Below are 13,939 nucleotides of genomic sequence, written 5' to 3'. Positions count from 1 at the left end.
CTGTCTTTCACAGCCAATACAAAGTAGAGTTTAAAGTGAATCACAATTGGGTGCTTTTAGATGCAGAAGAATTTTAGAGACATGGTTCCAGAACTACTTATAGGAGAGATACTGAGAATCTACAGACTGGAGAGGTAGATGGAGGCTTTGAACCTTGAGTCTTAAAGCAGCATAAACTTGTTTTCAAGACAAAAATCAAAAGACTATTGCCAGGTGTTCTAATACAGTGGATATTAATTAGATTAATAGATTAATTGGATTATAAGATTCTGGTTTCAAAAAAATTCATTAACTTCTTTTTTTGCTATTTTATTCTAGCTAACATATTAATTAGGTAGAAAATGTAATAATTGTACCAGGAACTAAGCTTAACTACTAAAAAATCAACTTGAGTGCTGGCCGAATGGTTCAGCAGGTAAAGGCACTTCCTGACAACCCTGATTGCCTTCTTCAATTCTCTGGATCCACGAGGTAGAAGAGAGCCAGTTCAGAACTATTGTCTTCTGACCTCCACATGAACACTACACCATACCTGTGCTCCCCTTCCACATATGCACATTCATGAGCATGGACACGCCACACACATGACCTTTTAATTTTTTAAGTGAACTTAAACTTCTGTTGTTAGAACAAAGTGCTAACAGATAAGTCCTTTAGAATAAAGCTAATTTATAAAGACATAATATCTTTAGGAAAAGGTACAATAATGAAAACATATTTATCAGTTAAATGGTCAGAACAGAACAAAACAAAACAAAACAGAAATAAGTTAAATGGATAAGAGTTAGAAGAGAAAATGTGTTCAGAAAAGCCACATGCCATGATTAGTCAGGGAAGGCAGATCAGAAATATAACCACATAATCACTGCCAAAGGTTTTAAGTCTAATCCTAGTACAGATAACAGAATTTTCTTGTCCATATTTACCCACCCACCCACCACCACAGAAGTAAAGTTCTGCCTTCTGTTTAGGGGAGTGTCATGAGCAAGCTGTGTCTGAAACAAGCACATTTGCATCTTTTCACAATATTATAATTTTTATGAATGATAGATTCACAAGAAGCTTCAGTTTTATTAGCTGAAAAAAGCAGTCTTCCCTTTTTTCTGATCTTTACTAAAATTAATTTTTAGGCTGCACATTACACATCATTCATTAAATCTATATTATATAGAGGCATATATATGTATATGTTACAGCACAGCTACAAAAGAGATAAAGAAGCTATAGCAAAATTCCAAGAGACCTATCTGAAAGGAAGAGGCAAGAAGCTAATACGGATGCAAAGGGAATCTTGGCAAGGATGGCAGTGGGGTGAAAGGGTGAGATAAGATCAGATTGGTTGACGATCTACTGCAGAGTCAAGCCGTAGAGTCAGGCTGAAAGGATCTTCAGGGTTGAGCATCCGAGGTGAGATGCAGGACAGTGATGGCCATGAGAGTAGACAGACCTGCTCAGATGTCAGGTCAACGAGGCTGTCAGGTGTCCTCCTCTTTATTGGGTCCAGGTGAAGGTGTTGCACTCCTCCTTCAGTTTGCTGTTTGATAACTCCGCTGGTGTTCCTGATATACTTGTACAATCCCAAATTTATAGGATGATACTCTATCACATGAGACTTTCCTACATGCATGCTGTGTGTTTTGATCACTGCCACCCCCACCCCCACCTCCTCCGATCCAATTTCAACAAGGAGTTCATGGGTATCCCAGGACTGTTGAAAAGCAGAAGGGGCAGTTTACTGCCACGAAAGGGGCTTGGTGCTATTACTTAGATGATCCAGAGATAATGTATCTGCCCGTGGAAGAATTAAAACCAGCAGCAGTGTTCTTGTGAATGTAAGCCGAGCCACTGCAAGGCATTGGAGGGTGGTCCGGAGGTACGAGTGTTGTGTTTTATAAAAAGAGCCAGGATGTGTTTGATAGAGCAGGGTGTGATGCAATGGGAGGTGTGCCTTAGGGCATGGGAAGGGGAGTTGAGAAGGGGGGGAGACAGGTTGGGGAGTGGGGGTGGGGGAAGAGAAGAGGAACACATGGAGAGAGGGCGAGGGGAGAGAGGGAGAGAGAGGTCAGAGAGAGAAGGGTCAGAGAGAGTAGGAGAGTAAGAGAGTAAAGAAGAGAGGAGGTGCCAAGACCCCTTTTAGAGAAAGCTATGCCTACCTGACTTGTTGCCAGGTAATTGTGTGATCCTAGAAGGAACACTAACAACCAGCTTGGCTGTGCCCAACTTCACCTTTGTCCAGGCTCTTCTTCCTCTTTTCTTTCCCCTCCTTCAGTGGCGTGGAAACAATCTGTATCCTTACAAAGCCCATAAGGATAAATCCAATCACTCATAATGAACCCATTCAAGCCCAGTTAAACTTCCATTTTATCATGCTGTGCCTCACATTTCTGGTCAGTGTTGTTTGATCTCATAACAAAAGTCACCATTATTTAGTATCTACTGTGGAATAGATACATTTTATCTTAGTAGTAAATCCTCAAATGTAATTACTTCTTATGCAGTAGACACTGGGTTTGCACATGGAGAAAATAGCTTTGCTGTGCATTGTGGTTTCAAGTAATTAATAAACAAGTTTTTTCATCAGTCTGTATTGCTGAGGAGATGAGTGTTCCCTCACAGGCAAACTCCTGTTATGCTGTGTTATTAATGCAGGAGTCTAAAGGCGACAGTGCACAGTGAAAATATTTCATCTGTGAAGTTATTTGTGGGTTGGGGACTTTTGAAGTAAGAGCTACTGGCAATTAATGGCTGCTAAGAGGAGAATCAGTTGTCTCCAAAAACAAGTCCTCTGGTGGTTATCCATCCTAAGGGGTCAGCCTTAAATTATACACATACAAACAACACTAAATAGATTCAAAGGCTATATTTATATATTAGTATGTATATGTGTATTTGTAATAATAATTAAAGAAGAGATCATGAATTTGAAAGGGAGTTGGGGCATGGGAAGAGTTAGAGGAGGGAGAAGAAATGGTGAACATAATGTAAAAACAGTCTTTGTGTATAGAATTTAAAAACATAACAATTTAAATTAAAAAGATGAAAAAACCAACAAAGTAGAACAAAACAAAACAAAAAACCCACAAGTTAACAGGAAGAAGAAGACAGAACACTAGAAGGTTATATGGTAAGGAGGAAAGCTTGAAAGTTGAGCTGGAAGTAGATTGGGTAGAGCTAGGAGCAAACAACTTTGGGGAGTCATCTTAAAGCAGAGTCTTTATAGTATAGCTTCACAGAACTCTCCCCCAAAATATATCTGACTTCTCCAGATAGCTCTGTGAATTGAGGAATTAGGCAAGATTTTTAAGAAGGAAAGGGCCAGGATGAATGGTGTTCTGGTTAGTTTTTACTGTAAATTTGGTACAACCAACAGTTACAGGGAAGAGGAAGTCTCACTTGAGGGATTTTCCAGATCATATTGGCCTGTGACCATGCCTGTGGGAATTGTCTTAATTTTTTTGTTGCGGGAAGATCCATCTCACTGTGGTGATGTCACTCCTGGGCAGGTGGTCCTGGATTGTGCAAGAAATCGGGCTGAGCACGAGGGAAGGCCGGAGTGAGTCAGTAAGCAGCTTTCGTCCACGGTTCCTGCCTCTGCTCCTGCCTGAATGCTGCTCTGACTTCCCTCCATGGCAGACTGTTACCCAGAAGTGCAAGCTGAAACAACCCTTTCTTGACTTTCTTTTGGTGAAAAGGTTGTTCTAGGACTGTTCTCCTCAGTGAGGAGCCATGGGACTTCATTGATCTCCAGGTTGCAGGGAGCTATTTTCAGTAAGTTGCAAATTTTGCTAGGGTCAGGCAGCATGGAAAAGTGCTGACAAATTAGACTTATGAAGTATGTGTTGCACGCATTGAAGGTCAAGCAAGGAAGTGGTTCACCGTAAAATACAGCCACCTTTAAGATAGTGTGGATCATCGGGGTAAGACTTAGAACAAATCATAGATTAGTTTCACTGATAAATCTCCATTTTGTTGACAACACCCCTAAAAGGAAATGAATAACAAAACCATCCAAAAATGCAGCTTATCTTAAGAAAACTATCAACAATTAGTTGTGGGGAACACTTTCTTAGGAAGTAAAAGAAAAGTTGCTTGAGGAGGCAATCTCCCACAAATCTTTATTTTACACTTCATGTACTTATACTCATTTTGTTAACCTGCCTTGTGCTCAATGATTGTTCCCAAAGAACTAGTTACGTGACAGACACTGTGGGGAGGGAAACAAGAGAGATGGAATTGATACCATTCAAAACTGGCCCTGTAATCAAGTCAATCTCAAAGCAGATAACAAGTAATAAGACACGTTTATTTCTCACAAGGATGGTTATAATCAGAGAGAGGAGAATTTCAGAGATGTATTCCAGAAGGCAGTGAGATTTTGATGAGGCTCCAGAGGTGTAGAAAAGTATGGGAGACTGATAGCTATGGGTGAGAGAGTTGTCCCAAATGAGGAATTAGATATCCATCAGAACCAGGAATGTACATTTATGTTTCTTAATGGTTTCAGGAATAATATTGGAAGATAATGAATTTTGAATGAATTTCCCTTATTCAGAAATATTGGCCTTCTCAGGGCTGTGGTCTTCCCTGTTTGCCAAGATTAGTAACAAACCCGTTGCCTTTTGTCTTAGAAAATGGAACAGAACACTTCTGTTTGGAAGGCAGTTTTACCTACAAAAGGCAAAGTTGTGTGATCTGAGGAGCCCTGCACCAACTGGGCTTATAAATGGAAGCTTTCGCTGAGAAACAGGGGTGAAGGGGGCTAAACCATGATAGAGGTAAAAAGGGAGTCCCAGTCTCAGTCAGCTGATGCAGAGATATCTTCCCCACTACTCTAATTAAGTTGGTTGAAGGAAAATGTCTTTATTTAATGGTTAACCTGGGATATACTTGCAGAATTGGGCAGAAGAGAAGCAGGAACATTTCAATAGACATTTGTGAGTTTCTGCTATTCCTAAAAACTATGTCTATGGGCTGTTTTTTTTTTGTTTGTTTGTTTGTTTTTGGGTTTTTTTTTTTTGATCCTGAACAAACCCTATCTCTAGAAAAGCATACCCTATCATTTCAAACACACCCAGATATCTCTATTTCCCATGTTAAAGGAAAATTTGGACAGATTTATATAAGCATTTTATAATCAAAAGTGTTTTATTTGATCTACTACTGGACCCTGGCATTGTTGTGACCTTTGAACCCTTCATTTTCTTCCGATGCTCTGTCCTCCTTCACTTACTTCACGTGGCTCAGGTCAAGACTTTGATGCGATCATTCACCCATGAATTGTTTCAGTTTCTTACTGAATGATCCTGCTGTAATGCTAAGTTTGTGGGATCCAACCTTAAGTCCTCTCAAGCACACTTGTTTGTTTGCCTTGGTTTCACAAAACCAGTTTGATATGTTTTCCAATTTCTTCTGGACTTTATAGCATGTCTTCTAAAGTTTTCTTTTTTTATTTTCTGGTCCCCAAACACTCATTGTCCTTGTTAATTCCAGCACAATTGCTCTTCCCCCTTTCTAGAAAGCTAAGCTCCTTTGGTAGCACTGAACTGCTGCTTAAAACAAATTGCAGCAGTTTATAAATGAGTAAAGACTTAAAGCTTTTCAACAAATGGGAACTTACTTGAGGACAAATGTATGTTAAAAACTCCAATAAGAGGATGAAAAGAAATGACCTTTTTTGGGAAAGACAATCTAGAAATTGCTGTCAAAACTGAAAACGTACACACCCTTCCACCCATTAAGTTGCCTTCTCATCGGAGAACTTATTTTAGAAAAACAAAAGCACAAAGATGTGTGTACAAATGTCATTGCAGCTCTCTTGGTGTGGTAAACTATCTTGAGATAGTCCTTTTTTTCTCCCTCTTAGGGTGCAATGATAAATTACATTATAGTGATACAGGGTAAATTTCTTCACAAGAATAAGGAAGACTATGAACAGGCTAGAAATAGATCCATGCTATGTAATATGAAAAAAAATAATTAGAGAAGAATGGTCACATTAAAATCTCAGGTTTATAAATGCTGAACAAGCAAATCAGAAAGGCAGGTTTTTAAATTCTGCACACCAATTGTACAAAGGGTACTAAAGCAGTAGAACTCTAACTTTATACCTGTCACTTGGATTTATTAAACAGGGTTTTTTTTTTTTTTTTTTTTTTTTTTTTTTGGTTTTGGTTTTTGGTTTTTGGTTTTTGGTTTTTTCCAAGACAGGGTTTCTCTGTATAGCCCTGGCTGTCCTGGAACTCACTCTGTAGACCAGGCTGGCCTCGAACTCAGAAATCCACCTGCCTCTGCCTCCCAGAGTGCTGGGATTACAGGTGTGTGCCACCACTGCCTGGCAGCAGTTTTTACTATTACAATTTAATGACACAAAAATAAAAGAAGTGGAGAGTCGTTGCTTATTAATTTACAGAAATTCTCCTACTATGAGTCAGACTGGTATCATGGAGGAATCATTGAAACATGTCTGGGTAGTGTAAAAACTGACCAGTGTTCTCTACCTTCCCTAGGAAGTGAGAGTTCATAAGTTAAAAATTAGATTGCATACATGGTTAATCTGGGATATGCCTGCAGAATTGGGCAGAAGAGAAGAATAAACATTTCAATAGACATTTGTGAGTTTCTGCTATTCCTAAAAACTATGTCTGTGGGATGTTTTTTATTTTTGATCCTGAACAAACCCTATCTCTAGAAAAGCATACCCTATCATTTCAAACATACCCAGATATATCTATTTCCCATGTTAAATAAAAATTTGGGCAGATTTATATACTTAACTTCATGAACAATTACACCAACCTAGAAATCAATCAAGTCAACAAAACTGCAGGATGGGCCAAACTTCACTTTTAAATATTTAAAGTAAAAATTAAAACCATAACATCAAGCACTGCTAGAGAGGTCATTAGGAACTTAAGTTTGACTTGTTCACTATCTTAGTATATTTTCCAGGCTGGTCTCAAACTTTATGGCTCAATGTATCTTCTCACTTTAGCTTTTTAGTAGCTGGAGCTATAAGCCTGTACACTACACAGTTTGAAAGATCTTTTTAAAAAATGTTTTTTCTAGAGCAATTCTGGACTGAGCAAAGTTAGGAGGCTGAGAGATCTGTGTTCTCTGTGCCTCCAGACAGCACACCTCACACCACCAGCCAGTTTCCTTGGAGTGCAGGTTTGTTGAAGAAGCGCTGAGGTGAACACACAGTGCTATCCAAAGGCCTGACTCAAAATAGCTGCTTGTTTCGGACCTTGTCCCTGATATGTAAAGAAGATTTTGTGATTTTCATGCCATTTAATCATGATGATTAGTTTTTTTTTAATTCTTCTCTCATACATTATATATCAAATGTAGTTTTCCTTCCCTCTATTCCTCTCTGTACCCAACCCTCACCACCTCTCTCTTCCAGATCCACTCCTCCTCTGTTTCTCTTTAGAAAAGAGCAGACCTCCCAGGGATAGCAACCAAACACACGGCATGACATCACAGTAAGACTAGGCACAAGCCCTCATATAAAGGTTGAATGAGGCAAACCTAGTATGAGGAAAAGTGTCCCAAGATTAGGCGAAAGAGTCAGTCATCCCCCTACTGTTGAGGTATGGTGTGTGAAATTGTGTCTCTGTCCTTCATTACCTATCTAAGGCATTCTCTGATTAGCATTAGCAAAAATCTGATGGTCAGTTAGCTGGGCAGAAAGTAGAAGGTGGGACCTTCTGGGGGGCGGGGGAGAGAAAGAAACTCTGGGAAGAAGGAAGGCCCTTTCACCAGGAGACATGGGAAGAGATGGACAAGATCATAGACCTGGATTGTATAGCTAGTCCCGTGGCTGGATGAGGCTAGGTGGTCAGGCTAACTTAGATGATCTAGTTGAGAGTCTACTCAGCTAAGGCCCTAAGGCTTTGAAATATTAAAAGATATCTGTGTGGTTATTTGAGAAAAAGTTGGGTAAGGAGTAATTGCCGCCATATTAATTTCCAGCATTAATTAATAAATACAGAACATAATAGTCTTTTAATTTACACCCCACTCCAACTGCTAGGAGTCCCACAAGAACACCAAGCAACACAAACATAATACATAGATAGAGGACCTAGTACAGTTCCACGAGGGCTCACATTCCCATGGGGTCTCACAGTCACATGAGGGCTCTGTGATTGTTGTTTCAGTCTCTGTGAGCCCCTATGAACCTTGCTTAGTTGATTCTGTGGACTGTATTCTCCTGGTGCCTTTAACTCCTCTGAGTTCTATAGTCCTTCCTCCCCATCTTTCAGTGGGTTCCCTGAGCTCCATCTAATGTTGGCTTTTGGTCTCTGTACCTGCTCCTATCAGTTGCTGAATGAAGCCTCTCTAATGACAGACTAGGCACAGATTTCTAAGTAGAGTAGAATATCATTAGGAATCATTTAATTGACCTTTCCCCTACTTTGTCCAGTTGTGTTTCTTTCTATCCTAGGTCTCTGGTTCCTAGCCATCTAGACAGTATTGGGTATGGGTTCTCTCACATGGTGTGGGACTCAAGTTGGACCAGTCATTGGTTGGCCACTTTCACAAGTTCTGTACCACCATTACCTAGAACTTCTTAAGGCAGGATGAGTAGTAGGTTGAAGATTTTGTGGCTGGGTTGGTGTCCCAGGGCCACCACTGGAAGCCTGGCTGAGTTACAGAAGGTAGCAGGTTCAGGCTCCATATTCCCCATTACCTAGGTGTCTTTACTAGAGTCACCCTTGGAGATTCCAGGCATTTCCACAACACTAAGTTTCCGCATCATCCCCCAAATGTCTCCCAAATACAGTCATTTCTACTTGTAACTCTCCACTCCCCTGCTCCTGCTTGATCTCACCCCCCCACCACTAGTCCATCCACAGAATCTATAATATTTTCCCTTCCCAGAAAGATCCAAGCATGCTTGAGCCAACTATGTTATTTAGACTCTCTGGGTCTATGAATTGTAGCATGATTATTCACTACTTAACAGCTAATATTCACTTATAAGTGATTGCATATCATTTTTTGTCTTTCTGGGTTTTCTAAGTTTGGGTTAGTTCACTCAGTGTGATCTTTTATAGTTCTATCCATTTGTTCACATTTTTTAAACACCTGAGATATACACCACTGTGTAAATGTACTGTATTTTCTTTATCCATATTTATATTTGGTTAAGGGACATCTAGATTACTTCCAGCTTCTGACTAGTATGAAGAAAGCTGCTATGAGCATAGGTTGACAAGTGTCTTTGTAAGATGGAATGTCCTTTGTGTATACATCCAAGAGTGGTGTAACTTAGTCATGAAATATATTGATTCCCAATTTCCTGAGGAATCATCATATTGATTTCCATAGTGTCTGTACAAGTTTTCACTCCCACTAGCAATGGAGGAGTGTTCCTTTTGCTCCACATCCTCGTCAGCATGAGCTGCCACTTGTGTTTTTGAATTTAGCCTTTCTGATAGGTGTAAGATGGACTCTCAAAGTTGTTTTGGTTTCCTGATGGCTAAGGATGTTAAACATTTATAAGTGTTTTTCAGCCATTTAAGATTCCTCTTTTGAGAATTCTCTGTTTAGATCTGCATTCCATTTTTAAAATAGAATATTTGGCTTGTTGATGTCTAAGTTCTTGAGTTCTTTATATATTTTATATTAGTCCTCTGTCAGATGTGGAATGGTAAAAATCTTTTCCCATTTGGTAGACTACCATTTTGTCCTATTGATGGTGTTCTTTGCCTTACACAAGCTTTTCAGGTTCATGAGGTCTCATTAATTGTTGATCATAGTCCCTGTGTTACAGGTGGTTGGTTTGTTTAGGGAGTTGTATTCTGTACCAATGCGCTCAAGAATATTTCCTAGTTTTTCTTCTATCAGGTCCAGTGTATCTGGTTTCATGTTGAGATCTTTGATTCACTTGGACTTGAGTTGCAGGGTGATAAATATGGACCAATTTGTATTTTTCTACATGCAGACATTCACATAATTTGTTAAACCAGCACAATTTGTTGAGGATGTTTTCTTTTTCTCACTGTATATTTCTAGCTTCTTTGTCAAAACTCAGGTATCCATAGGTGTGTATATTTGTCTGGGCCTTTGATTCGCTCAATTGATCAATGTGTCTATATTTATGCCAGAACCATGTGCTTTTTATTACTAAAGCTCTGTATATTGAAATCAGGGGTGGTGATACTTCCAGAAGTTTTTCTTCTTCTTCTTCTTCTCCTTCTCCTTCTCCTTCTCCTTCTCCTTCTCCTTCTCCTTCTCCTCCTCCTCCTCCTCCTCCTCCTCCTCCTCCTCCTCCTCCTCCTCCTCCTCCTTCTTCTAGAAAGAATTGTTCTACTATCCTGGGTTTTCGTTTTGCCATATAAAGTTGAGTGTTATCTTTTCAAAGTCTATAAAGAATTGTGTTGGAATTTTGCTGGGGATTGCATTGGATGTGTAGATTAGTTTTGGTGAGATGGCCATTTTTACTATGTTATCCCATACATCCATGAGCATGGAAGATCTTTCCATATTCAGATATCTTCTTTAATTTCTTTCTCAAAGACTTGAAATTCTTGTCATACAGGTCTTTCACTTGGCTGGTTAGAATTACCCAAATATATTTTGTATCATTTATGGCTATTTGTAAAGAATGTTGTTTATAGGGCTACTGAAATTTTTTTTTTAAGTTAACCTTGTATTCACCCATTTCACTGAAGGTGTTTATCAGCTATAAGAATTCCCTGGCAGATTTTTGGATCATTTATGTATATTATTACATCATCTGTAAATAATGATACTTTGACTTTTTCATTTCCAGTTTGTATCTCCTGATTTTCTTCAGTTGCTCTAGCTAAAACTTCAAGTACTATATTGAACAGATATGCAGAGAGTAAATGGTCTTGTTCCTCAAATAGCTATAGAATAAAACAGTTCATGAGAAAAATTAATCTGTAATTTTCTTTCTTTGTTGGATCTTTGTTTGGCTTGGGTATTGGAACAAGATAATTGTGGACTCATTAAATGATTTTGGCAATCTTCCTTCTGTTTCTATTTTGTGGAATAATTTGAGGAGTATTGGCATTAGGTTTTTTTTTTTTTTTTTAAAGTCTGCTAGAATTCAATGCTAAAACTTCCTGGCTCTGGAAGTACAGATGCTTAAAGTATAACCTTGGACTTTTTTGGTTTCTTAAGAGTGGGTTACATGGCCTGCTGTGTCACACTAGGCTTGTAGGAAGTGCTGTCCTTATCTTCCTGGGTGATAATCCACTCTATTGGGCAAGTTTCCTGCAAACCAATAATATGAAGATGAACTTTCATGAGTTAATGCTGTTTAGATGAATTAATGATCTCACAGAATTCCTGTTGATTTAAGTCATTTTAGGAAGTTAGCTTGATTTAAATAATTTTGGGGAGCTAGGCTAGTTGATAGAAAGTTTAATTAGAATCAAGAATAGAATGTGTTGCTTTTTCATAGAATAGCAAGAGCTTCACAGGTGAGAAAAGGAGTACATTGAGCCTTCATGTGTTACAAGCACATACTTGTAGTAGCAAAAAATATAGGCTTGGGGCAAGATAATGATCAAAGAAAACATTTATTCTAGGTTGGGCCTGAGTTCCTTGTTGTGATCTAGGGATTTAGTAACAGGTTTTCAGGGTGCTTCATGAAAAGGAAGGTTATGGATAAAGAATAAATAATTCTATTATGAACATAAGAATAGAGGATAAATGATTAGCCAGTTTAGCTGAACAAAACTTCAAAACCAAGACATAAGATAGATGATGATCTGTTCCTTAGTAAATACAAATTGTTGTCAGCTAAGCATGGGGAGAAATGTGCTACTATATACTTGGCTTGCTTAAACCTTGTTAATCAATGACAGAAGAATTATTATGGAGATATGGCTCAGTGGTTAAGAGCACTAACTGCTCTTCCAGAGGTCCTAAGTTCAATTCCCAGCAACCACAGGCTGACTTACAACCATCTGTAATGGGATCTGATGCTCTCTACTAGTGTGTCTGAAGACAGCTACAGTGTACTCATATAAATAAAATAAATAAATCTTAGCAACAACAACAAAAATTATTGCTTTAGAGTTATGTTGAAGTTGTGGAAACATAGATGAGAAATGTTTAGTTAGGAATAAGTTTCAAAAGAATACATAATTAATAATTGTTGGTATTCTGTCTAAGCTCCACCCCATACTTACCTGGCAATAGCCAGGTATGCCCCGCCCCATAGACCTGGCCCACTATAAAAGGGGCTACTTGCCCCTCCTCTCTCTCTCTCATTGCTCTCTCATTACATTCTCACCTCGCTGTCCCTCTTGGGCTCTCCTTGCCTCCCCCTCTCTCCACGTGATCATGGCCGGCCTCCACTTATCTACTCTCTACTCTCTACTCTCTCTCTCTCTCTCTCTCTCTCTCTCTCTCTCTCTCTGCCTTTCTCTACCTCCGCTATACCATTAACTCCCATCCTCTGCCCTGAATAATGTCTATTCTATACCATGTCTCTGTGCGTGTGGTCCCTCAGTGGGAAGAGGTGCCTAGGCATGGGTCCGCCTAGGCATCCCTTCCCCCACACCACCATACCATACTCTCTAAACCCCACTCTCTCTTTTTAAGCCCCCTTCAATAATCATGTTGTAATTTTCCTTTTGTGTAATGACTTTAATCTGTTTTTGAAGAATATGTTTTTGTGGTGATTGTTTTTAGAGACTATGTAACTTATGCCTATGAGATAATCTTTTTTCTTACATAGAGAACATTGTCTTAGATGGTATAAAACGGCTAAGAGAAAAAATAAAGGTTGGAGCTTACCTCCATCCATCAGATCTATATGTATGTATGTACATATGTGAAGCTTGTTGGAGCCAGTTCATTGAAATTTGCACCATGCAAAAATGTATATATGTGTATATATGTGTAAGTGTGATGGGTGTATGCGTATATGTGTATTCATATATGTGTATGTGTAAAATGGTTGAAGCCTGCTTGTTGGAGCTTTGCTTCACCCACTCAGTATGTGACTGTATATATGTCTCTATCTGTCTGTCTGGGTATGCGTGAGGTTGTTGGAGCTTGTCTTGCTTTATCCACTGAGTGTGTGTGTGTGTGGTTTTCCTCCCTTTTTTCTCTTCTCTTCTCCAGCCCCTAAAGAATTTAAAGAGTTGAGAGAGTCTTTCACTCATCACAGGGAGTCCCTGTCCCAGAGAATCATCTTTGTTCCCTCAGAGAAAAGATTACTCTAGTAGCTGGCTGCCACCCACAGCAGCCTCTATCAGGTGCTATCTGAACCAACCCAGTCAACCCTACCTGTGCTGTTCCCTGTTGGTCTTTCGGTCAGTTGGGATTCCAGACTAGGCCCTCTTTGGATTATTCTGTTGGTGTTGAAACTGCACTTAGACAGCAGTTGGTATTGCTTCTGGGCCTGCTGAGGAGTCTCTGCCTGAGTTCACCTACCTGTTCTGGCTGGTGTGGCCTGCACTTGAGAACTTTGAAGTATTTAACAGGAACTTGTTGAGTGGAAATTGAAGAAGGCTAGAAACTAGACTAGACTTTGATATGCTAATAGGCACCTCAGGCATATGTTAATGGAAGAGCTAGAGATAAAAGCCTCCTTTTAGCAGGTAGAAGCTATTTTCCTATATCTCTGAGTTGCTTTGTCTAAAGGCTAGACATTGGGGAAAGTGAATTCCCAGCAATTCTTCTGCCTCAGTCTTTCTATTGCTAAAGTCACACACATGTGCCACTACATGTGACTTTGTTGTTTATGGCTGAGTATAAGGCCACTGTGGGTGCCCAGCACATTTTGATTATCCATTTATCTCTGATGGAATAAATGCTTTTTTTTTCATAGGTAATAAAACAATAACATCAGCAAATGTGAAAGACTCACTTTCCTTTTAATAAGGTGGTGAGGTTTTCTTCAGAATGCATTTTTTCTCTTCCTTATGAAACTTTTCATTACCGTATATTT

The sequence above is a fragment of the Apodemus sylvaticus genome, chromosome 7 (genome assembly GCF_947179515.1).
Source record: "Apodemus sylvaticus chromosome 7, mApoSyl1.1, whole genome shotgun sequence".
NCBI classification, from domain to species: Eukaryota; Metazoa; Chordata; class Mammalia; order Rodentia; family Muridae; genus Apodemus; species Apodemus sylvaticus.
Note: the sequence above shows the minus strand (reverse complement) of the source record.